Here is a 23,321-nt window from a genome sequence, read left to right as displayed (position 1 = left end):
GGAGGGGTGTGAGGGAAGGAACGAAAAGGTTGGTGATGTAATGGGAGGGGTTCGGGTCAGGAAAAGAGACAATAACAGAAACCCGGACTATTACCGGGGCTGTGACAGGGTAGTGTGGGGCCGGTTGGCGTGCTCTGTGACCCTGAGTCCTCACTTTCCCAACCCAAGCTGTCCTACTCCCCTTCTACCCTCCCCAGTTCCTTTCCCTCCTTTCTCCTCCCTCCTACTCCTTTAGGGCCGGTGCCCCTGAATAACCCCCGTACCTTGGTTAGCCACGACCCTCCTGGGTCGTGGCAGGATTCTACGTCTTCTCTGGCGGTTTCCTTCACTCCGGTGAGGGTGTAAACCTTCTGCTCTCTCCTTCTTCCCTCAGCCATCGGCAGCTCCACGCCCTTAAATTCCGTGTTCCTCTCGTCTTCTCCTCTCCTTTGTTCTCCTCTCGTCTCCTCTCCCCCGTTCTCTGCTTCCGCGCCCGTCTTTATGGCGTCTCCGTCCTTATCCGAGCCGACAACCCGGAAGTCCTGCTGCGCGCGGCTGCGTGAGTCCCACGCGTCTCCATGACCACGCGTAATGGATAGTAAGGAAAGACTCCGCCGACGCCACGGCTGAATCTCGGTAGGCGAGGTGCACGACACCCGCCTACATACCCCATCCCATGAATGGGACTGGTAGAGGCCCGTAGAGTCTGGACAACGGGAGAGAAAATCAGCGGGGCACTGGCTGGACCCAGGGATGTGACGCACCTGAAAGGTAAAGGGCTGGAGTTCAAGGAACCAGCGTAACACCCGGGAATTAGGATCCTTATGTGAGGCCAACCAAGCTAAAGGGGCATGGTCAGTATAGAGGACGAAAGGACGACCCAAGAGATAATACTGGAGACATTCAATTGCCCATTTTATGGTAAGGCATTCCTTCTCGATAGTGGGATAGTGGGTTTCTCGGAGCAGTAGCTTACGACTAATATAGACAATGGGGTGATCATACCCGAGGTCGTCTGGCTGTGCTAGGACTGCACCCAGTCCGACGTTGGAAGCATCGGTAAAAAGATGGAAGGGCCTAGAAAAATCAGGACATCTCAATACAGGTTCGTTTGAGAGGGCCTCTTTAAGCAATGAGAAGCTCTGAAGATGGGAGGATGAAAAAGAAGGCAAGTTGGTTGGATATTGTTTCTTTAGTAAGTCTGTGAGAGGGGCAGTGATGGTAGAATATTGCGGAATGAATCTACGATAATAACCCACCAACCCCAGGAAGGAACGGAGTTCTTTTTTTGTTCTGGGGAGCGGTATCTGCCTAATGGTTTCTACTTTATCTTTCTGAGGACGTAAAACACCCATACCAATGACATAAATATGCGATTTGGGTTTGGCCTAGGGTGCATTTTGAGGGGTTGGCGGTGAGTCCGGCTTTTGCTAAAGCGGAGAACACTTTGTCTAGGTGCTGGAGATGTTCTGTCCAGGTTGTACTAAATATAACGATGTCATCAAGGTAAGCGGCAGTAAAATTTTGGAAGGGCCGTAAAAGGCGGTCCATTAACCGTTGGAATGTAGCAGGAGCACCATGAAGACCAAAGGGAAGGACGGTAAATTGGTATAAACCCGATGGGGTGGTAAACGCTGTTTTTTCTTTATCTTGTGGGGCTAAGGGAATCTGCCAATATCCCTTCGTGAGATCAATGGTGGACATGAATCGTGCATGCCCAATCTTTTCTTGTACTTCGTCTACCCGGGGTATCGGATAAGTATCAAAAAGGGATATCTCATTGAGTTTCCTGAAGTCTATGCAAAACCGTACTGAGCCATCGGGTTTTGGGACTAATACGACAGGGGAACACCACGGACTTGTGGAAGGTTCAATGACTTTTAGGGACAACATCTTTGTTATCTCTTCCTCTATAAGGACTTTTCTTGCTTCAGGAATTCGGTAGGGACGTAGACATACGGTTCGTCCCTCAGGTGTTCTAATATGATGTTGGACTAAAGATGTGCGCCCAGGTAGGTCTGAAAAAAAATTGGAATGTTTTTGAATCACCTCAAATAGTTGACTTTTCTCTGTCTCAGCTAATGACTCATTGACACAGGGGTGTTTTTGTCTCTGTGGCTGAAGGATGGGACAGAGTTCTAACCGGAGGGGGTTGGTTGGGGTTATCATGTATCCCGTAGCAGGGTACTCACTGTTATCCTCAGGGTTCTCCCATTTCTTTAACAGATTGATATGGTAGATCTGGGTCTGTTTAGGGTTATTATTTAGTTCAACTAGCTAAGTAACGGGGGTAACTGCTTTTATTATACGATATGGCCCCTGCCATTTGGCCAACAGCTTGTGTTCAGAGGTGGGTCGCATAATCAGTACTTGATCATTGGGATGAAGAACTCGCAGTTTGGTGCCCTGATCATAGGAAGCTTTTTGATTTTGTTGAGCCAGTTCTAAGTGTTGCCTCACGTCCTCCCAGACTGTCTGGAGGTGGGCTTTTAAGTTATGAATATAATCTAGAAGGGGCCTCTCCTCATCATTCTCTTCTTCCCACAGCTCTGCCGCCATATCTAGCAAGTTACGAGGTTGTCTTCCGAATACCACCTCAAACGGACTATGCCCAGTAGAAGACTGTTCATGTGTTCTAATTGCATACAGTACTAGAGGTAATTTCTGATCCCAATCTTTGCCCGAGACGTTTACAATTTTACGCAAAAGGGACTTGATGGTACGGTTATATCGTTCCACTAAACAATCAGTTTGTGGATGATAGACCGATGTCTTTATCTGGGTTATTCCTAAGGTCTTACAAATCTGTTTCATGAACCCAGAAATGAAGGGTGTCCCTTGATCTGTAAGAATTTCTTCAGGGAAACCAACCCGCGAAAAAAAAGATATCATGGCTTGTGCAACTGTCTTGGTAGTGGTACTGGTAAGGGGAATTGCTTCGGGATATCTGCTGGCGTAATCAACTATCACGAGGATATGTGTATGGCCCTTGGTAGAAGGTAAAAGAGGTCCAACCAAGTCCATGCCTACTCTTTTAAAGGGGGTATCTATAATTGGTAGAGGATGTAACGGGGCTCTTCTGGTGACTCCTGGGTCTACGAGTTGGCATTTTGGACATTGTGAACAGTATCTTCGAATTTGGGCATAGACTCCTGGCCAGTAAAACCGTCTCAATAAGTATTCTTCTATTTTTTCCCTACCACAATGGCCTCCTCTGGGCTGGTTATGAGCTAGGAACAATACCTGAGTCCGGTAGGACTCAGGGACCACTAGTTGTCGTTTCTCCCCATTGGCTGTCCTAGATACTCTATATAATAAGTCCTTATGTACTATAAAGTGAGGGCCGGTAAAATCACTTTTGGCATTTTTCCACGCGTGCTCGAGAGTGGGATCTTCACGTTGGCTTACTCTAAACGATACTGGCGAGTTGGTTATATTGGCTACTGTTTTCTCACCTTCCCTCTGTCTTTGGTTCATAGCATATTTATATTTTTCAACCCTTTTCTCCCTCTTAGTGAGTTTTTTCCGTTCGAGGAAACTAGCAATAGGGGCATCCCGAAATGGTGCTACTCCCCAACAGTCATCAATAGGGTTGGGTTTCCGGGTTTGGTCTAGAATGTCATTAAACCGCTGATAATCAGTCCCAAGAACACATTCTTCGATCAGGTTATCCATGATTCCCATGGCGAGGAAATCCTGATTAGCGTTCCATTCGACTTCTACCACTTGAAGGGGATATCGAGCGCGATCCCCATGGATGCAGCATATCGTCACCCATTGTTCCGCAGTAGACTTTACAGACCTGACGATATCGCGACGTATCACTGACTGACTACATCCTGAGTCAATCAATGCCATGACCAATTGCCCATTGATTCATAGTGGATATTTAAAGGTTGTATCACCTATCCCTGTGCACAGGACTCTCCCTCGAGTACCCCCTATCTCCATAGGTTCTGCTCCCTCATGTTTCTTGGGACATACTCGGGCTATGTGTCCCCACTCCCCACAACTGAAGCATTGAGGCTGCTGCATGGGGTTCCTCTCTGTACTCCGAGAGGAGGATCCTGGCTCCTCAGGATTTCTTCTAGTTGTATATTGGGAAGGAGTGGCAGGTGGCTTGTTCAGGGGTCGAGCAGTTTGGCCTTTTATATCCACTGATCGGTGATAGGCGCATGCCAAATTAACTGCTAGTTCGGTGTCGATTTTAGGGTGTTGTGTGATCCAGTTCCGGGTGCTCATTGGTAGTGCGTCTAGATATTGTTCTAAAATAATGGCCTTAATGATATCTTCACGGTCGGTCCCTAAGGGTCCCAACCACTTCAGTCCTAGATCTTTCACTCGGTAGTAAAACGTACACGGATCCTCATGTGGTCCCCATTTAACTTTACGGAACTTTGATCGATAATACTCAGTATCATGCCCCACTCGTTCTAATATGCTCTTCTTAATTTCAGAATAGGGAGTGGTGCCTCCAGGATTTGCAGCCTGATAAGCGGACTGTAGGGTGCCGGTTAAGAGTGGAGCAATATATTGGCCCCATCGATTTTCAGGCCATTGAGCTGATGAGGCGACTCTTTCAAAATTCGTAAAAAAGGAGTCGGGATCCTCCCCCTCCTGATACTTCTGTAACACCGAACTTGGCACGTTTGGGTGTACTTTACTGGCAGCAATTGTATCAGTCAGCTTCTGCATAGCGGTCTCATGGACTAACTTATTATTGGCCATTATAGTGGCCTGACTTTTCAAGGCGGCTTGGAGAGCCTCTATGTCTTCCTTGGCCTCCCTCAGTTGTGCCTCCCAGACTAACTGGAGATGGCGCTGACCCTCTGCCAGTTGTTTTATCATATCCTCGAGGGTGGGTTTTTCTTCCATACTTATAACACCTCTGTACAGCCCAAGGGAGGTGTAATACTCTCAGATCCCACTTCTGACACCACTGTAGTGGGGCGTGGATATTGGGCTGGATAGTACAGAGGCTCAAACTCGTTTTTGTAAGGGTTTCTAAGGCCGGAGCCAGTGTTTATTCGATTATAAAGAGAAAAAAAAAATATTTAAAAAAAACAGAATCATGTCTTCCCCTTAGTCTTTTCTCTGGGGAGTCTCTGTTTTACAGGTGGGGTGGTTGGCGCAGGTCCTCAATATCTCCTTCTGTCCTTTCTTGTAGGTGGTGGTCTGCTGCCGACTTCTTCCTGGGTGCCCGTGGACTCTCGGTAGAACAAACATAGTACAGGACTCGGTAAGTGGTACGGTAAGTTTACTATCGTGGTTATCGTATTAGTATAAGGGAGGGGTGTGAGGGAAGGAACGAAAAGGTTGGTGATGTAATGGGAAAGAGACAATATCAGAAACCCGGACTATTACCGGGGCTGTGACAGGGTAGTGTGGGGCCGGTTGGCGTGCTCTGTGACCCTGAGTCCTCACTTTCCCAACCCAAGCTGTCCTACTCCCCTTCCACCCTCCCCAGTTCCTTTCCCTCCTTTCTCCTCCCTCCTACTCCTTTAGGGCTGGTGCCCCTGAATAACCCCCATACCTTGGTTAGCCACGACCCTCCAGGATTCTTCGTCTTCTCTAGCGGTTTCCTTCACTCCGGTGAGGGTGTAAACCTTCTGCTCTCTCCTTCTTCCCTCGGCCACCGGCAGCTCCACGCCCTTAAATTCCATGTTCCTCTCGTCTTCTCTTCTCCTTTGTTCTCCTCTCCCCCGTTCTCTGCCTCCGCGCCCGTCTTTATGGCGTCTCTGTCCTTATCAGAGCCGACAACCCGGAAGGCCTGCTGCACGCGGCTGCGCGAGTCCCACGCGTCTCCATGACGACGCGTAATGGATAGTAAGGAAAGACTCCGCCGACGCAACGGCTGAATCTCGGTAGGCGAGGTGCACGACACCCGCCTACAACCCCCTAAAATGCCCACTAAATACAGTATTAAATGGGCATCCCTAGACCAAGAAATCAGATTCTAAGGAAACAAGTAGACCAACAAAAAAGAAGACTCAATGCTCATGGACTGAAGACCTGCTGAACAAAGAAAAGGCACCGAACTCTGCCTGCTGCACCCAGGACTCAACAATCACTAATGAGGGTTTGTTTGGACATTAGACGGACTCTAGAAACCCCCAGAGGACCTCCATGCTTTGAAAATCGCCGAAGATCTCCCTTCAGAGTAAAGGCATCACTCAACAACCACAAGGAACCAACAAGCCAGTGAGGTCCACTTCACTGACTGGCTGCTTACTGCTGAATTGGACGCTGCAGCTGGACCAAACTCCACCTGACAGACCTTAAGGACAAACCCTGCAAGTGTGCTAAGTTTGTTCATGCTGCCCCCTCCAGCAGCCAAACTGCACATTTGCCCTGGATAGTGGTCACTTCACATCAGACACCAAGAAGGACAGTCCACTCCAGACTGTAAAAGGACCAGGAGGAAGCCCCAGTCAGGGAACTTTAGAAAAGACCAGGACCTCCCACCAAAGTGCACATGCTGACCTGTAAGTGACCCTCAAAGCAACCCATCTCCAAAGGGCATCTTTGCACACAGCTCCTGGCTCACCGATTCGCTCTGCACCTGGCCGCCCTGTACCCTGCACCGAAAGATCCAGCTGTACTTTAAGGGTCCCCCCCCTGTGATCTTGACATTCCAAGGGGACCCATCGGACTTACCTCAAAGTTCACCTGTGCAGTGCTTTTCCAAGTGGCCCCTCGCAGTGGCCTGGCACCAGCTTCAAAGGCCACTTCTCGCTCCTCTTGCCAGAACCAGGAGCCATCCAAACCTCTGCAGCTGACCAATAGTGGTCAAAGCCATCAAAGACCTCGACTTCCCTGCAAAAGGAGAACTTGGTAAACGCACTGCCTGATTTTATATGTAATTTTAAAGAATATCCAACATTGATTCCTGTTGTGCGTAATTATGCACAAAAAAGACTAATTTTATTAAACTTCAAAAATCCATAACTTAAAAAGTACTTACCCAATTGTAATGATCTTGGTCTTAAAATGTTTACAAAAATCCGAAGTATTGTTGTAAATTGGTCTCAAGGTATTCTTTTGAGTGTGTGTCTTGATTTATTGATGCTGTGAGTACAATCAATGCTTTGCAATTCTCTATGATTACCCTAACTGCTTGATGAAGTTACCATAAAAAGTAGCACATTAGGTGGTCTAGTTTTTACTTCTGCAAACCAACATCTGGTTGCCCAGACCCTCTGCACAGTGTGTCCTCAACCTCATTCATTCTCATTTAGTCACTCTCACCCACACTCATTTCCACTCAGTCTTACTCACTCACACTTTCATTCTCACTCCCATTCTCACTTATTCTCGCTCACTCTGACTCGCTCATTCTCACTCACATTTACAGTTACTTGATGTAAATGGTTTTCATTCAGTTCAGTCAGTTACTGTTACTCATACACACATGCACACACACACCCACACACATACGCATGAATGCATTTCATTTTCTTTTACTTACCTTCAACTCCCTGCGGTGGTGGATTCAGCTGCCAGTGCTGTGCAGACCCTCAGGGCAGGAACACAGCTTCCTCCCACTTTAAAAACTCAAGCAGAAAACCCAAGGCTGACGTCTTTGCAATAATGAGTAAGCCCCAACTTTCAGTTTCTTGCTTTTCACCTCACACTCTCCCTTCTTGTCAAGGGTGGGGTGGCACAGTAAGGCTCCTGATGAGGCATTCTAGAAGGAAGAAGGTGAGGTTTAATAATCCCTCATGCAGAGCTGTGCAAGCACTCAAGTGGAAATGGAGGGATACATTCAAACAGCCAATACTATTAAGTCAGAAATTAATACTCTATAGGGCTAAGCCAAGAGGTGATAGTTCAAGTCTAAAGCCAATTGTTGAAAACGACTGATCAATAGATACTAATGGTTTAAGGAGCAGTCCCAAAGATCACTCTATGCATCTTATAAGGAATACGTCTGTTTGAAAGTTGTATTATCAAAACACGACCTAAAAAGGTTGAGAATGTTGCCATATTGACATTTAGCAAACTGGGACTGTGGTGCACTTTATCACTACGCTTCTAAGAAAGTTTTGCATAGGTTGAGGGCCAGCTGAAGAAATATGAGTGTAACTCTCACATAACAGAAGACCAGATCTAGCTTTTCATTATTGAGAGACTTCTAAATGAATTCCCATTGATTTGTGTTGTGCTATCAATCATCAGTTTATTAAGGTACTTAGAAAGGTCTCTTTGCAAGCACTGGACTCTACGGAGGAGCAGAAAGTTAGATTACAACATGGGAGGCTTTGGTTGTGATTGTAGCATTGGAGTTGTGTGGCACAAGTGGGTTGTTTGTAGGGTTTGTTTTTGTGGTGGGTCATATAGGTTGATGTTACACCGCAGTAGACTGAGACACATGTGCTGGCCGTGCAGATTGATAGCAGCAACTGTCTGACCTGTATCATGTGCATGGGTAAACATGTCACTTTATATCCTCCTCCCTCAACACAAGGAGATGTTCTCTGTGCAACTTTTCCATACCTTGGCTAGATAATGTCATCCAAGATACTAATCTGTCTCTTCTTCAACCTTAGTACCTATTGCTGGTGAAATAAGATGTTTCAAACTGTCTCCCACATTTGTATAACATTCCTTCATACAGATGTTTGCTGCTGGAAAAATTGATTGTCTCAGAGAACAGGATTTGCACATGCCAACATCCACCCTCCTTCATGTTGTGGATTATGAAGAGGATTGACATTTGGGAGGTTAGAGGGTGGAGTTTGCTGAATGTCCGAGCAATCCCGATCGGCAGGGACTTTTTCACCCCAAGTATACAAAGAGAAGACTGGTACTGCATCTGCATTTGAAGGTAAGAATCACCTGGGGTACATATATGCTGAGTGGTGGAGTGACAGGAGTCCTGTGTAGCTGGGATAAGCATGTGTGGCTTTGTTGCTGTTTTATGAGGAACACAAATCTACAGTTCAAGGGAGGCCCCTGGAATAGGAACTGGTGGTCAGTCTCGAAGCCATTATGCAGACCAACAGTCTGTTCTTCCTCCTGCACTTCTTCCTGGGACTGAGTCTAGGGTGTTATCCTCAGGGTGGGAGGCTTGGAAATGCTCTGACACAGAGGTGCTGTGGGAATTGGCAGAAGTGGACCTGTCTCTAACTGCCTGAACCCTAGCTACCTGGCCTTTTGGAGTGAAAGGTGCCCTACTGATGTGTGACCCCTTCCCGCTACCAGTTTCACTAGGTGGCCTGTTAGCTGACAGGTCTTTGGAGGAACCCTTCCTAGAGTCCTCAGGGCCCTCCCCTGATTCTACCTGGGTGCCCTCCTCCTCTACCTCCTGTCCCTGGGATGGGCCAGACTGGTTCTTGTCACTTTCTAGGAGAAGGCTAAGGAGAAGATCTTTGGTAGGGTTCTTACCAAAACGTCTTTCTATGCAGAGACCCCTCAAACTTTTAAAGTATAAACTGACATAAGTTGGCTGGACAACTTTGGGAGTGGCCTCTACTACAGACATAGTTGCAAGAAAGAGTTTAGGATTGAGAGAAAAAAGGTTAGAAACCTTTAAAGAAAAGAGAAAAACTTTTTTCAAACTTTTAAAAACTTTTCGAAACTTTTTAGAAAGTTCTCAGAAAGAGAGTTAGACTGTTTAGGTTAACTGTGTATATTTTTAAGTATTTGGAATATGTTTTTCTTATGAAAAGCACCAATGACAAAGTGGTAAAGCAGTTACAAATACTTACCCCACCGCTGCACCACCAATGTAGGAGGCTGGCCTGGCTTATAGTGGGTACCTGATGGTACTTACACCTTGTGCCAGGTCCAGTTATCCCTTATTAGTAGATTAGTAGTGTTCTAGCAGCTTAGGCTGATAGAGGTAGCTATATCAGAGCAGCTTAGGCTGAACTAGGAGACATGCAAAGCTCCTACTATACCACTTATATCATATAGGTACTATATCATAAGAATCACAATACTCAGAGTTACTCAAAATAAAGGTACTTTATTTTAGTGACAATGTGCCAAAAATATCTCAGAGGATATACTCCCTTAGCTTAGAAGGTAAGTAAAATACATAAAATATATACACAAACCAAAATCAGGTAAGTAAACAGTTAGAAAAGTAGCACAAACACTGTAGAATAGTATAGGATGCAGTAGGCGTAGGGGCAACACAAATCATATACTAAGAAAGTGGAATTGGAACTACGTAGGAATCCCTGGCCTAGTGTAGTGTGTAGAGGGTTGCTGAGAGTGTAAGGAAACACTAAGGGTGTCCTAGATACCCCACCCCAAGACCCTGAAAAGTAGGAGTAAAGTTATACTACTTTCCCAGAAACACACTAAACTCGTGATAGGAGATTCTGCAAAGACCACAACTGACTACAAAGCACTGAAGATGGATTCCTGGACCTGAGGACCTGCAAAGGAAGGGGACCAAGTCCAAGAGTCACAAAAGTGTCCAGGGGGCAGGAGCCCACTAAACCCCAGATGAAGGTGCAAAATGGCTGCCTCTGTGTGGAGGAAGCTGAAGATTCTGCAACAACGAAAGGTGCCAGGAACTTCTCCTTTGCACAGAAGATGTCTCACGGAATGCTGGAGGATGCAGAGTTGCTTCTTAGGAGAAAGACCGCAAACAAGCCTTGCTAGCTGTAAAGGTCACAGTTGAAGAAAAAGGGTGCTTCCTGGGACCAAGAAGGACTAGGAGGTCGCCACTTGGAAGAGGAGACAGAGGGGGCCCTCAGCAATACAGAGAGCCCATGTACAAGAAGGCAGCACCCACAGAAGTACTTGAACATGGGTTCAAGAAAACTGAGCATGGCAGTCATCTCAACAATACAAAAGAGGGTCCCACGAAGCCAGTGGTCAACTCAGCGAGTTGAGCAATGCAGGGCGGAGTGCTGGGGACCTGGGCTAGGCAGCGCACGAAGGATTCCTTGCAAAAGTGCACAGAAGCCCTAGTAGCTGCAGTTCATGCAATACACAGGATTCTGTCTGGAGGGGGGAGGCAAGGACTTACTTCCTCCAAATTTTGGACAGTTAGACCACTGGACAGTCTGGGTCACTTGGGCCACCACCTGTGTTCCAAGGGCCATGCTCGTCAGGATGAGAGGGGTCCCAGAGTGCCAGTGATGCTGAAGTTTGGTGCCTGCTGAAGCAGGGGGAAGATTTGGTTGACCCACAGGAGATTTCTTCATGGCTTCCAGTGCAGGGTGAAGGCAGACAGCCCCCAGAGCATGCACCACCAAGAAACAGTCGAGAAAGCCTTCAGGATTAGGCACTACAATGTTGCTGGTAGTCTTCTTGCTACTTTGTTGCAGTTTTGAAGGCGTCCTGGAGCAGTCAGCAGTCGATCCTTGGCAGAAGTCGAAGAGGGAGATGCAGAGGAACTCTGATGAATTCTTGCAAGTCGTTATCTGAGGAAAAGCCCACCAGAGAGACCCTAAATAGCCCTCAGAGGAGGGTTGGCCACCTAGTCAAGTAAGCACCTATCAGGAGGGGTCTCTCACATCACCTGCTGGCACTGGCCACTCAGAGGCCTCCATTGTGCCATCACACCTCTGGATTCAGGATGGCAGAGGTCTAGGACACACTGGAGGAGCTCTAGGCACCACCCCTAGGGTGGTGATGGACAGGGGAGTGGTCACTCCCATTTCCTTGGTCCAGTTTCACACCAGAGCAGGGGCTGGGGGTTCCATGAACCGGTGTAGACTGGTTTATGCAAGGAGGGCACTATCTGTGCCCTTCAAAGCATTTCCAGAGGCTGGGAGAGGCTACTCCTCCCAAGCCCTTAACACCTATTTCCAAAGGGAGAGGGTGTAACACCCTCTCTCAGAGGAAAATCTTTGTTCTGCCTTCCTGGGACTGGGCTGCCCAGAACCCTGTCTGTGGGTTGGCAGCAGCGGTAGCTGCAGAGAAAACCCCAGAGAGCTGGTTTGGCAGTACCCGGGGTCCATGGTGGAGCCCAGGGGATGCACGGGATTGGCACCCCAATACCATATTTGGCATGGGGGGGGACAATTTCATGATCTTAGACATGTTACATGGCCATATTCGGAGTTACCATTGTGAAGCTAGATATAGGTATTGGCCTGAATGTAGTGCACACGTGTAATGGTGTCCCCGCACTCACAAAGTCCTAGGAAATAGCCCTGAACTATGTGGGGGCACCTTGGGTAGTACCAGGGTGCCCTCACACTTAGTAACTTTGCACCTAACCTTCACTAAGTGAAGGCTAGACATATAGGTGTCTTATAAGTTACTTAAGTGCAGTGTAAAATGGCTGTGAAATAACGTGTGCGTTATTTCACTCAGGCTGCAGTGGTAGTCATGTGTAAGATTTGTCTGAGCTCCCTATGGGTGGCAAAAGAAATGCTGCAGCCCATAGGGATCTCCTGGAACCCCAATACCCTGGGTACCTAGATACCATATAATAGGGAATTATAAGGGTATTCCAGTGTGGCAATTAGAATTGATGAAAATGGTCACTAGCCTATCGTGACAATTTTAAAGGAAGAGAGAGCATAAGCACTGAGGTTCTGATTAGCAGAGCCTCAGTGACACAGTTAGGCACTACACAGGTATACAAATACAGGCCACAAACTATGAGAACTGGGTTCCTGGCTAGCAGGGTCCCGGTGAGACATATAAAACACACTGACGAATAGGGTTTTTACTATGAGCCCTGGGATCCTGACTAGCAGGATCCTAGTGAGACAGTAAAAACACCCTAACATATACTCACAAACAGGCCAAAAGTGGGGGTGACAATGTCAGAAAGAGGCTACCTTCTCACAGATGGTAAGATATCATCATCAGGCTCCTCATACCTAGGAGCTAAAAGTTAAAGTGCAAACTTAATACTATCATCAACTCTAGAGATTAGTGCATTCCTAAATCTAACAGATTATACTTATTTGCGCACAATAAAACACACTTTGACATATAAAAAATAGATTTCACGCTTAGAGATTGCACATTATTAGTTAGTGGTTTTTACATAGCTCATAAAAGTGAAGTAGACATAATATTGCCAATTATTAACACAGATCTTTCCATTGTGGACAACCCCTTAGAGGTCAGCTACTGAACGTTGGCCATGAAACTTGGAGATGGACATGTGTCCATAGATTCAGCAGCTGTTAAATAATAAAATAAAATAAGCTACTAATGTGAGTGATAAAATGTGGATAATTTACCTTAACGTTATGAAGGTAGAAATATGTTCTATAGATATACTCAAGTTAATATTATGATAGACAAATTGATCAGTGGACAAACATCTGGTAGTAATGATAAAAGGAAAAAATAAGTTATAAATTAGTTTAGATAGTAGTACATGTAATGATGTCATAGAGGTACCAAATAAGCAGATGGCAGGGGGGCAAAATTCTGCATGCAGGATTGTCCCCTGATAATTCATTTGCGATACCATTATAAAAAGTAATACAAAGATTTGCCGGACTATAGATAGAGGGATGGAGTTGGTATTAGTAGGTATAACCTGACACAAATTGAGTTAATGTAAGGTAGTATAAATTATAAAATATAATTCAGCAAATGTTAGCAATTGGGATAAGGGGCACATAAATATACGTATTAATAAATCTGAAGAAGGAAGGATTTATTGAGTAACAAAAGAAAAATATAATCTGTCATTAACGTTCATGCTTTTAATTTGAATGCATTAATGAATGAATAATGGCAGTAGTAAAGCACAAAGTTGCTTCCTGGCGCGTCCTTGCACTAAAACGTCCACAAATCTAAAAAGCATCATAATATGTTCATCGCTCAATGAATACACGTAGAACAAGCAGGAGGGGCCAGAGTACTCTGTAATATAATCTATACCTGAGGGGTGGATAACAGCCTTTTCAAACACCCCTCTTCCACCTGCTGTAAGTCACTCATTGCCTTCAGACCCCACACCTTCCACTATATGTAGCAAACCATAGGCATTTCACCCTCTATAAAGCACCAATTATTTAATGGGGTTTTCCCCAATTTCAAGGCAAGCTTAAACCAACTTTCAACAGAGTTAGCAAAAGCAATCCCTATTACTCACTATAGAGTTCCAATTACCCTTATCATCTAATAAAACCCCTAAGTAGGGAGAGGTTGGAACATAGATAATTTTACAGGAGTTCACAAAGAAAGGACATATTTAATGTTGCTTAGGACCAAGGACCATCACATGAGTTTGATAGATTAATGGCAAGGTCTAGATACATCATATAAAGATAGAACTTGTCCAGAAGTCTCTGAAGGCCAAGCAAGATCCAAGCTAGCAGCACCACGTCATCTACAGAAAATACAGCTGGTATTTGGCAAGTCAGCTCTCCATACATTCAGACAATAACTAGAAAGAAATTTGTCAGGGCCATTGATGTAAAGAATGAAAAGAAAAGGGGCAAGTACACACCCCTACTGTGCTCTCCTAGAAATAGCAAAGGTTTAGTTGTCTCGCTCTTCAGGCAATATCTAACATTAGCTGTCACCTCATATACAGTTGTCTCAAAAAGGTGACAATGCAATCCTCCACCCCCATACCAGACATCAACTCCTACAGTTTAGAACGATTGACACAAACGCTAAATTTAGGTCCATAAACACAAGAAACTCATGGCTGCACTTAGTTATGACATATTTACTGATGAAAACATAAATATTTAAGCATGGCTCTTAGTCCCTAGACCAGCTCTAAATCCACATTGCAAGTCAGACAAAATACTGTTCTCAATGGCTCATCCTTCAGCCTAAGACTATCCTGCCCATAACCTTGGCTGTAAAGTCTATCAATGAGACCAGGTGGTAACACTTACACGCCAAACCACACTCCTAGGGGCAGATTTATGGAAAGTGGTGCTGCACCCCTTAGCGCCCCCTACCACCACCATCTCATAGATTTCCTTGCACCATTTTTTCAGCCCCCCTAACGGGGGAATGCCCCCTTTGCATGCATTAAGCCTGGCGGAGGCATAATGTAGCGCAAAGGGTTACAGAGTGGCACAATGCATGCATTGCATCACTCTGTAAATACGGCTCGGGGATTTCGGCCTCATTGGGTCACATTAACATAAAAAAGTAATTACGCTAATGTGGCACAAGATGGCACTTGGGGATTACAAATATGCCCCTTAGAGTACTCTTTGGAAACATTCTTAAAGATGGAAACAATGGGGGCATGAGATCATGAAGGTGGGAGGCCTGAGCTAGCAACAGCCTTCAGAATGTTAGCTAATAAAGGAACCCATAGGCTAAGATTATCTTTAAATATGTCACATGGAACCCCATCAGGTTCAGGTGCGTTACCACTAGGGCACTTTTCCAAGATTGTCTGTACATCCTGGAGATCAATTATCAAAGAGTGAGTGATCGTCTGTATTCATAGTATCGACTGCTAGCTCCCCCAGGTGCTTAAACGGAATAGACCATAGTGAAATGAGTGGGAAAGCTGTCAAGTGGAATTGCAGTGACCAGTCTCAATGCTGGGCCATCCTTGAAGTAAGGACAATTTATGACTTGCCAATAAGCCCTATGATCTGTGCAGGAACTGACTACCAGAAGCGATTCATAAGCCTCCTTTCTTTAACCTTCCTTTCTCTTGGCCACAACCTTCTTTGGCACAAACATACTTAGGGATCTTGCTATAGAATTCTTGGTACTTTCTTAAGTATCTTGACCAGGTTGCCATGGGCCTCAGAACATTGTTTATCAAACCAGTATATACGGTTCTCCTAAAAGAACTTGCAGGAAACATATGCAGCTCCTTGATTGAAGCACAAAGTATTGAGTAACAAGAAGTGACCTCAGCTGGGCTGGCCCTCAGATCTAAATATGTAAGGAACTCAGTATACTTCGTGTTAATCAGATTTCTCAGCACATTGTATTCTATTCAATTCCTAGAAAATTATTATTATTATTATTATTATCAACACAGATAGGGAGGTGGTTCAATGGATGAATCATGTCTTCCTTACCTCCCTAAAAGAGAACAGATAAAAAACTATGGCCCATATTTATACTTTTTGACGCAAAACTGCGCCGGCGTAGTTTTGCGTCAAAAATATTACCGCCAGCTAACGCCATTTTGGTGCACCATGAGAGCATCCAATTTATACTTTGACGCACAGCGGCGCAAACCACAGATGTAAGTCATTTGTTTTTACGCACACCGCAGCGTCAAGTCGTAAAGCAAAACGACGTTAACGCGGCGGAAATGACTGTGGGTCAATTTACGACACCGCAAACCAGATATGCAGCAATTTTTTACGCAATAGCGTCAAAATTCCCCGCAAACACACCCATTTCAGCACAGGAGAGCCACAATGGATCCCAGATGCCTGTACAGACCCCAGGTAGATGACAACAGACCAGCCAGGAGGACCCAAACAAGACCCACAACAGTCTGAAGAAGAAAAGAAAGTGCCACTTCAGTGCAGAGGAACAGGAAATTCGGGTTAAAGAGGTGACAGAACACCGGCACCAACTGTTTGTCACCTCAAAGTTGCCAATCAGTAGGAGAGAGGCAATATGTCAACAAATTGTTGACAAGATTAACAGTGTGGCAGAAGTATGCAGAACAGTCATGGAGTGCAAGAAACGCTGGCATGACTGCAAGCGCAGGACAAAGGAAAAGATGGCCTGGAACAGGAAGGCAGCACTGCAGACTGGAGGTGGGAGTCCAGCACACCAGGAGGCCCTGGACCACATGGAGGAGATGGTCGCAGCCATCATCCCTGAGGAGATCGTCACAGGGATTCAAGGACAGGACAGCGCAGACTACCAGGAGACAACTCACATGCAGGGTAAGTCGCATGGGGAATTAAAATGCACTAATGTCAACTGTAAGCAGGGGGGTGGATACCGACCACAAAATGCATGGAAGCCATGATATACATGGAGTGGCATGGGTAAAGGGGTATGGCATGGGGGCATGGCCTGTACAGAGACAAGCTGGGGCACACCATAACACAACACCAACAACAGTCCCATGGGGGTATGCTGCCATGACAATGATGTAGCAAAGGTAAAACCACACCAGGAGGGAAGGGCACAACGTCAAACTGACATCCTGTCACACGTCAGCCACTATACCCCCTACATTAACTAGGGCCCAATTAACAACCTCTAGCCATACCGACAACTGGAATGTAACAGTGACAACAGTTGCCACTACAACCTCCGCTCTGTGTGCAGCTCAAGTAGCCAATGGCAGTAACGTCCCCATGGATCATACACACCTAAATTAGTGGGTTGAGGATGACAACTTTAACAATCCCCTGAAACAAGACAAATGCTCCAGTCCTGTCAATTGTGAATGCCCATAGTTGCTGCAAACATCAGCCAATGTCATCAACATTAGGAGCTACACAGCACTAAGGTCACACCCATGCTGCATTTGCCAGGGTCTATCCTGTGCCTGGGTCACAATGCAACATCCCAAATGTCATACTGCTCAGACAACAGCATTGAGGGGGAGGACAGATGTAACTGGTCACTGACATACACCTGCACAGTCAGAGGAGGAAATAGCTGCTATGACTATCAGGGCAATCCAATCTCCACACATTCCCCTACATCAACTGTACACATTACCAATGCTAACATCCATATTGTGCCATAACAATGCAATGCATAGGATACGCTAGATTTTAACTACATATAAGTGGATGTGAAAGATCAGAGACTGGGGCAGGTCCAGATTGTTAAGTGTGTTGCTAGTGCCACCAGAGCACCCACAGCCAGTGAAAGGCCTCGCCATTAGAATGGATGTAGACGGAGGGTTGAGTAAGACAAGAAGGTGGCAATTCACTATTTGGCCTAAAACAACACTAGAGGAGATGATGCCGACAAGTCAAATAACTTACCACAATACATGCGACATACAGGTGGGCCATAGGCCTGGGAGAATGCCCATCTGAAAGACTGGAGCAATGAACAGAAAACAAGATCACAATGTGAAATCATCACAAGTCAGGCATGTCACATCACTAATGCCACAACACAGACACACTAATTGTACCCTATTTCATTGCAGAGGACTATGGATCTCCTGCGGATATGCCTGTCCAAGCCTACCCTGATGACATGGATGACGAGCTGACAAACATCAGCCACCAGACCATCCAAGATATCCTTGGAACCCTCCAGACCCCACCTCTGTCACAAGGAGGAGCTCAGAACAAGCAGCCATCACAAAGGACCCACCCACAACACCAATTGTAAGACCTGCCAGCTCCAATACAGCTGAGGACTCAAACGACACAGGCACCAGCTTTGAGAGAACTGTAGTTGGAGTACAGCGGGAGCTGGCCAAGGAGGTGTGGGTGGGGATGCAAACTATGGCAGCCAGCCTAGAGGAGGTGCGTTTGTGCATGATGTCATCTGCAGATCAGGCAGCATCCATGCAAGCGCTAACATCCATCCTGCAAGGACTACAACAAACTGTAAAGTGATTCACCACTGCAGTAAGGGAGTTGCCACAACACCTCGCACCCCAAACCTTTCACTGCATGCACAAATGCAATCATGACCCCCTCAGGGCCGACCTGGCTGCCTACCGTCGTGATGTGGCTGCTATTCTTAAGAACCAGCAGATCCTCCTTGCAGCAGTACTGCCCTTAAGATCTTCACAGGTAGCAGCGACCGGGATGTCTGACTCCATGTCTTCTAACACTGAGGTGTGTGTTGCCCCTTCACAACCACCACCACCCCACCACCAAGGACAGAGGAGGCAACGCACACATCAGAAGATGAAGACGTGGAACAGATGACCTTCACACGGAAAAGTACCCAGAAGCACTAGTCCCTGCCATATGGCCAACTATTACCAAGGTCCAGCGCTTTGTAACATGCCAGTCTTATAACAACTGTACTCAATGACTGTTCTGCAAACCACTGTATATCTTGTCAGCCTGCCCAGTGCTTGTCTCTCACTTACTCATTGGCAAATCCTGTCCCTCTGCACTGTCTGACACATCACCCCAGCATGTCAAATGCATTTTCCTTTAGCACTTGTGTAGTATCACAATGGAAGATGTCACTATAATGGACTTACAATCATGGACAATGTACATATAGCAATACAGCACTTTTCAATAAATAGCACTTACACAACCACTTTGTCTCTGTGTAATGTGACACATCAACCTTGCAGTAGATCACTGAATTTTGCCTCCTGTCAAATTACATAGCTTGTCAATACAACTATCCTAAATTATGTAGTCTGATAACTATGCACAGAGGCCTGGATTGCACCATACTCTGCCCTTCCCGAGGGTACTATCTGATGAAAAGAGAAACCATACACCATAATGCTGTGTTGGACAGAATAATGCTTCCTCAAGGGATATCTAAGCCATCAAATAGTGGCAGCAAAATGAAGCCACCATGCAATACTAACACATATAACAGTGCCCACAAATCTAAGCAAACAGTCAACAAACTGCATGAATGAAGGTGTCTGAGTTTACATCCAAATAAGTAATCATGCTGAACAGTGTCACAAATGATGTCTGTGAGTCATGAACACGATACTACAAGAGTGCTTACGACCACTCAGTTAATAAGGGTTTCCTTGAACATCACACTGCAGTCAGACATAAGACAGTGTCCCCAATACAGAATTTGGAAGCACTGTTTGTGACTTTGAAAACATACGTAATGAAAAAAAGACGTTGGGATCCATAGTAACTGTGATTGGTGGTTGCAATGTATGGTCGAATCTTTGCAAGGTAGCTCTGGGGTAGTTGCCAATCTTACAGCTCAGTTGGGATCTGTTCGTAGCATAGGACACAAATGTAATAGAACAGAATTCATGTACACTTATGCCAAGGCCCTTATCAACAAGCATTTTACACATACTGTAAAGGGTTCACTACATATTTATTAAACGGTAATACCAGAAGAGGAAACTCGGGGAAAAGTCTTACCTACCCTAATCTACCCTAACTACTCATTACCCACAACTGTCCCTAACTAACCTAACATAAACTTACTTATCACATCTAACGAAATGTTCTAAACATCAACCCCCCACCCCCCTTATGAGACGGGACACATGGAGGACAACAGATACTAACCTAAACACATAGGGGGTCATTACAACATTGGCGGTAAAAGGCACTTACCGCCGTGCAGAAGACCGCCAATACACCGCCGCAGCCGTGGAATCCCGCCACAGCTATTATGACACACATCTCGGAATCCGCCGAAATTCGGACACCCACACAACACCGCCACACCAAAGGTCAGTGATAAACTGGCGAAAACAAAACCTCCACCTCCACGCCAACAGAAACACTCCCATGCTATTACGACCCACGAATCCACGTGGCGGTCTTTTAACCGCGGTATTCCATTGGCGGTACACACCGCCGCGCTCAAAATACATACACATCTCCAAAACACCGCCACATTGGACAATTCCAAATACACACACCTGACACACATACAAACACCACTCCCACACACCCAACACAATATAAAACACACATCCACATCACCCACAAACCCCTACGACCACAATTTAGAGACGAAGGCCAGAGAGACTGCATAGCCAAGACAACACCACCATACAGAGGCACACAACACCATCACCCAACCCACATCCACGCACAAAACACCACACACCACTACACATCACCACACACATCAACACTCACACCGTCCCACACATCACACACACCACCCCATGTCACGCCAAAGACACCCCCGCTTCTCCGAGGAGCTCAGGGTCATGGTGGAGGAAATCCTACGGGTAGAGCCACAGCTATTTGGCTCACAGGTACAGCACACATCAATAGCCAGGAAGATGGAGCTATGGCGAAGAATCGTGGACAGGGTCAACGCAGTGGGACAGCACCAAAGAAATAGGGAGGACATCAGGAAGAGATGGAACGACCTACGGGGGAAGGTGCGTTCAACGGTCTCCAGGCACAACATCGCGGTTCAGCGGACTGGCGGCGGACCCCCACCTCCTCCCCCACAACTAACAACATGGGAGGAGCAAGTCTTGACCATCATGCATCCTGAGGGCCTCGCAGGAGTCGGTGGAGGATGGGACACTGGTAAGTCAAATCTTAACTATCATATCCCCCACCCTACCTGCATGCTATCACACACCCCCATCCTCACCCCCTCCCCTATCAACCCAAATCCTCAATAATGTACTATTAACACAAACCACACATCCCAACACCAAGCCCTGCATGACAGAACTAAGCATGGACACCCAGCACTAAAGCATGCCCACTGCACACACCTATACAACCCCCTAAACCACCATCACACAAGCTCCCACACAGGAATGCTTGCACTGGGGTACACGCTCACCCAGCCATTGCACACCATTACACACACACATGCAATAATCATGCTCTTATGCCCCTGCAGGAACCCGAAGGACCGTCACCACACCAGAGGGTCCAGACAACACCACTCCACCCCCAGAAGAGGCCCACAGTGACGAGAGCAGCTCTGCCCTACTGGATCCTGATGACCAGCCCGGACCATCGTGGGCCTCGGGAGAGTCGGTTCCCCTTGCACAGACACAGCCCAACACCGACCTTCCACCCTCTGGTAACACCAGCACAGCACCCACCCAGCGGGCCCAAACCTCCCTACCCAGGACTGGTCAATCAGCGGTGTGACCACCACTACAGGGAACTCAGGGAAACCCACCACCCCAACAACAACAGGGACCTGGGGGCAGTGGAAGTGGGCACATGGTCCAGGGGACGGAGGCACAGGAACACAGGGGAACTGGGAGGGCTGCTGTGTGACAGGGGGCGGACAGGCCAAGGGAACCCACTCTCCACAAGGCCCTATCCTCCATCACGGGAGCATACCACCACTCCCAGGAGACGATGGAAACAGTCCTGGACAAGTTGCAGGAGACCCTGCGCCTGCAGGAGGAACAGTATTTGGGGTTCAGGGAGGAGCTCAGGACCATCAGCTCTGCCCTGGGCACCATCGTAGGGGTGCTGAAGGACATACAGCAGACCTTGAGGGACACCGTGGCACTCCAAGGGTCCTCTGAAACTAGCCAGGACGATGAACTGCCCACCACCTCCGCCGGCGCTAGTGGACAGGACGCCCCGCCACAAGACCACCACACCAGCACCCCACCCCCTGCAGACGGACAACCACCACGCAAGCGGTCCCTGAGATCCAGGAACAGGACAGAGCAAGATGGCAAGACCCCCGCCAGGAAATGAGACCACCCTGTTTGTCCTCCCACTGTCCCACCTTGTTACCCTGTCCATACTTAAACTGCCCCAGCTCCACTTCCTATGCCCAGATGGGCAGTGCACCTGTGAGACTAATAGACTGGACTCTGTCATGGACATTCCTCCACCATCACCCATCACCATTTTACCACCCCCTCCAATAATTAGCACTTCAATAAACACCCTTGAAACACAAAACAATCTGGAGTCAGTCTGTGATTTAGTAAATATGTATTATCAATGTCAGTGTGATAATGCGTTTCCTATTGTAAAGCTAACATACCTATGTCACACATCACAAGTACTTGAAGGATGCAAGCAGATGACACGTTGGTAACCACACCTGTGAAACAGTAATCGAAAGGTACAACTCAGTTACCAAATAGTGGTTGAAACCGACAGACAGGATAGAGGTAGACCTGTGAAAGTTAATGTAATGTCAAACATGAAAATATTCTCACCTGTGTGTCACTGGAAATATTGCTGTATGACTGACTCTCTGTTGTCTTCTTCCTCAGCTTCCTCCTCATCACTGTCCACAGGCTCCACAGCTGCTACAACACCGTCATTTGGATCATTCTCCTGCAGAAAAGGCACCTGGCGTCGCAAAGCCAGATTATGAAGCATGGAGCAGGCGATGATGATCTCGCACACCTTCTTCAGTGAGTAGAATAGGGATCCACCTGTCATTTGGAGGCACCTGAACCTGGCCTTCAGGAGGCCGAAGGTGCGTTCGATCACCCTCCTAGTCCGCCCATGAGCCTCATTGTACAGTTCCTCTGCCCTGGTCCTGGGATTCCTCACTGGGGTCAATAGCCAGGAAAGGTTGGGTTAACCAGAGTCCCCCAATAGCCATACACGGTGCCTCTGGAGTTCATTGTTAATGTCATCCCCCTCCTTGTAAGGGGGAACTATCTTGTGCAGATTCCTGGAATCATGCTCTTTTGCAGGATGACTATGGGGAATACTGCTGCTGCCACCATGGGTTTCTAAACCCAACTTCTGTCTTTCCCTCTCTACTTCTAAAGACTGTCTATCCAAATCCAGCTGTTGCTTCTTGAGCTTCAGTCTGGTTTGTTCCACTCTCAATCTATTGAGCTCCCTTTCTAACAATCTGTCATCAGGGTGGGTGGGAGGGACATT

This window comes from Pleurodeles waltl, chromosome 1_2 (assembly GCF_031143425.1).
Source record: "Pleurodeles waltl isolate 20211129_DDA chromosome 1_2, aPleWal1.hap1.20221129, whole genome shotgun sequence".
NCBI lineage: Eukaryota > Metazoa > Chordata > Amphibia > Caudata > Salamandridae > Pleurodeles > Pleurodeles waltl.
Note: the sequence above shows the minus strand (reverse complement) of the source record.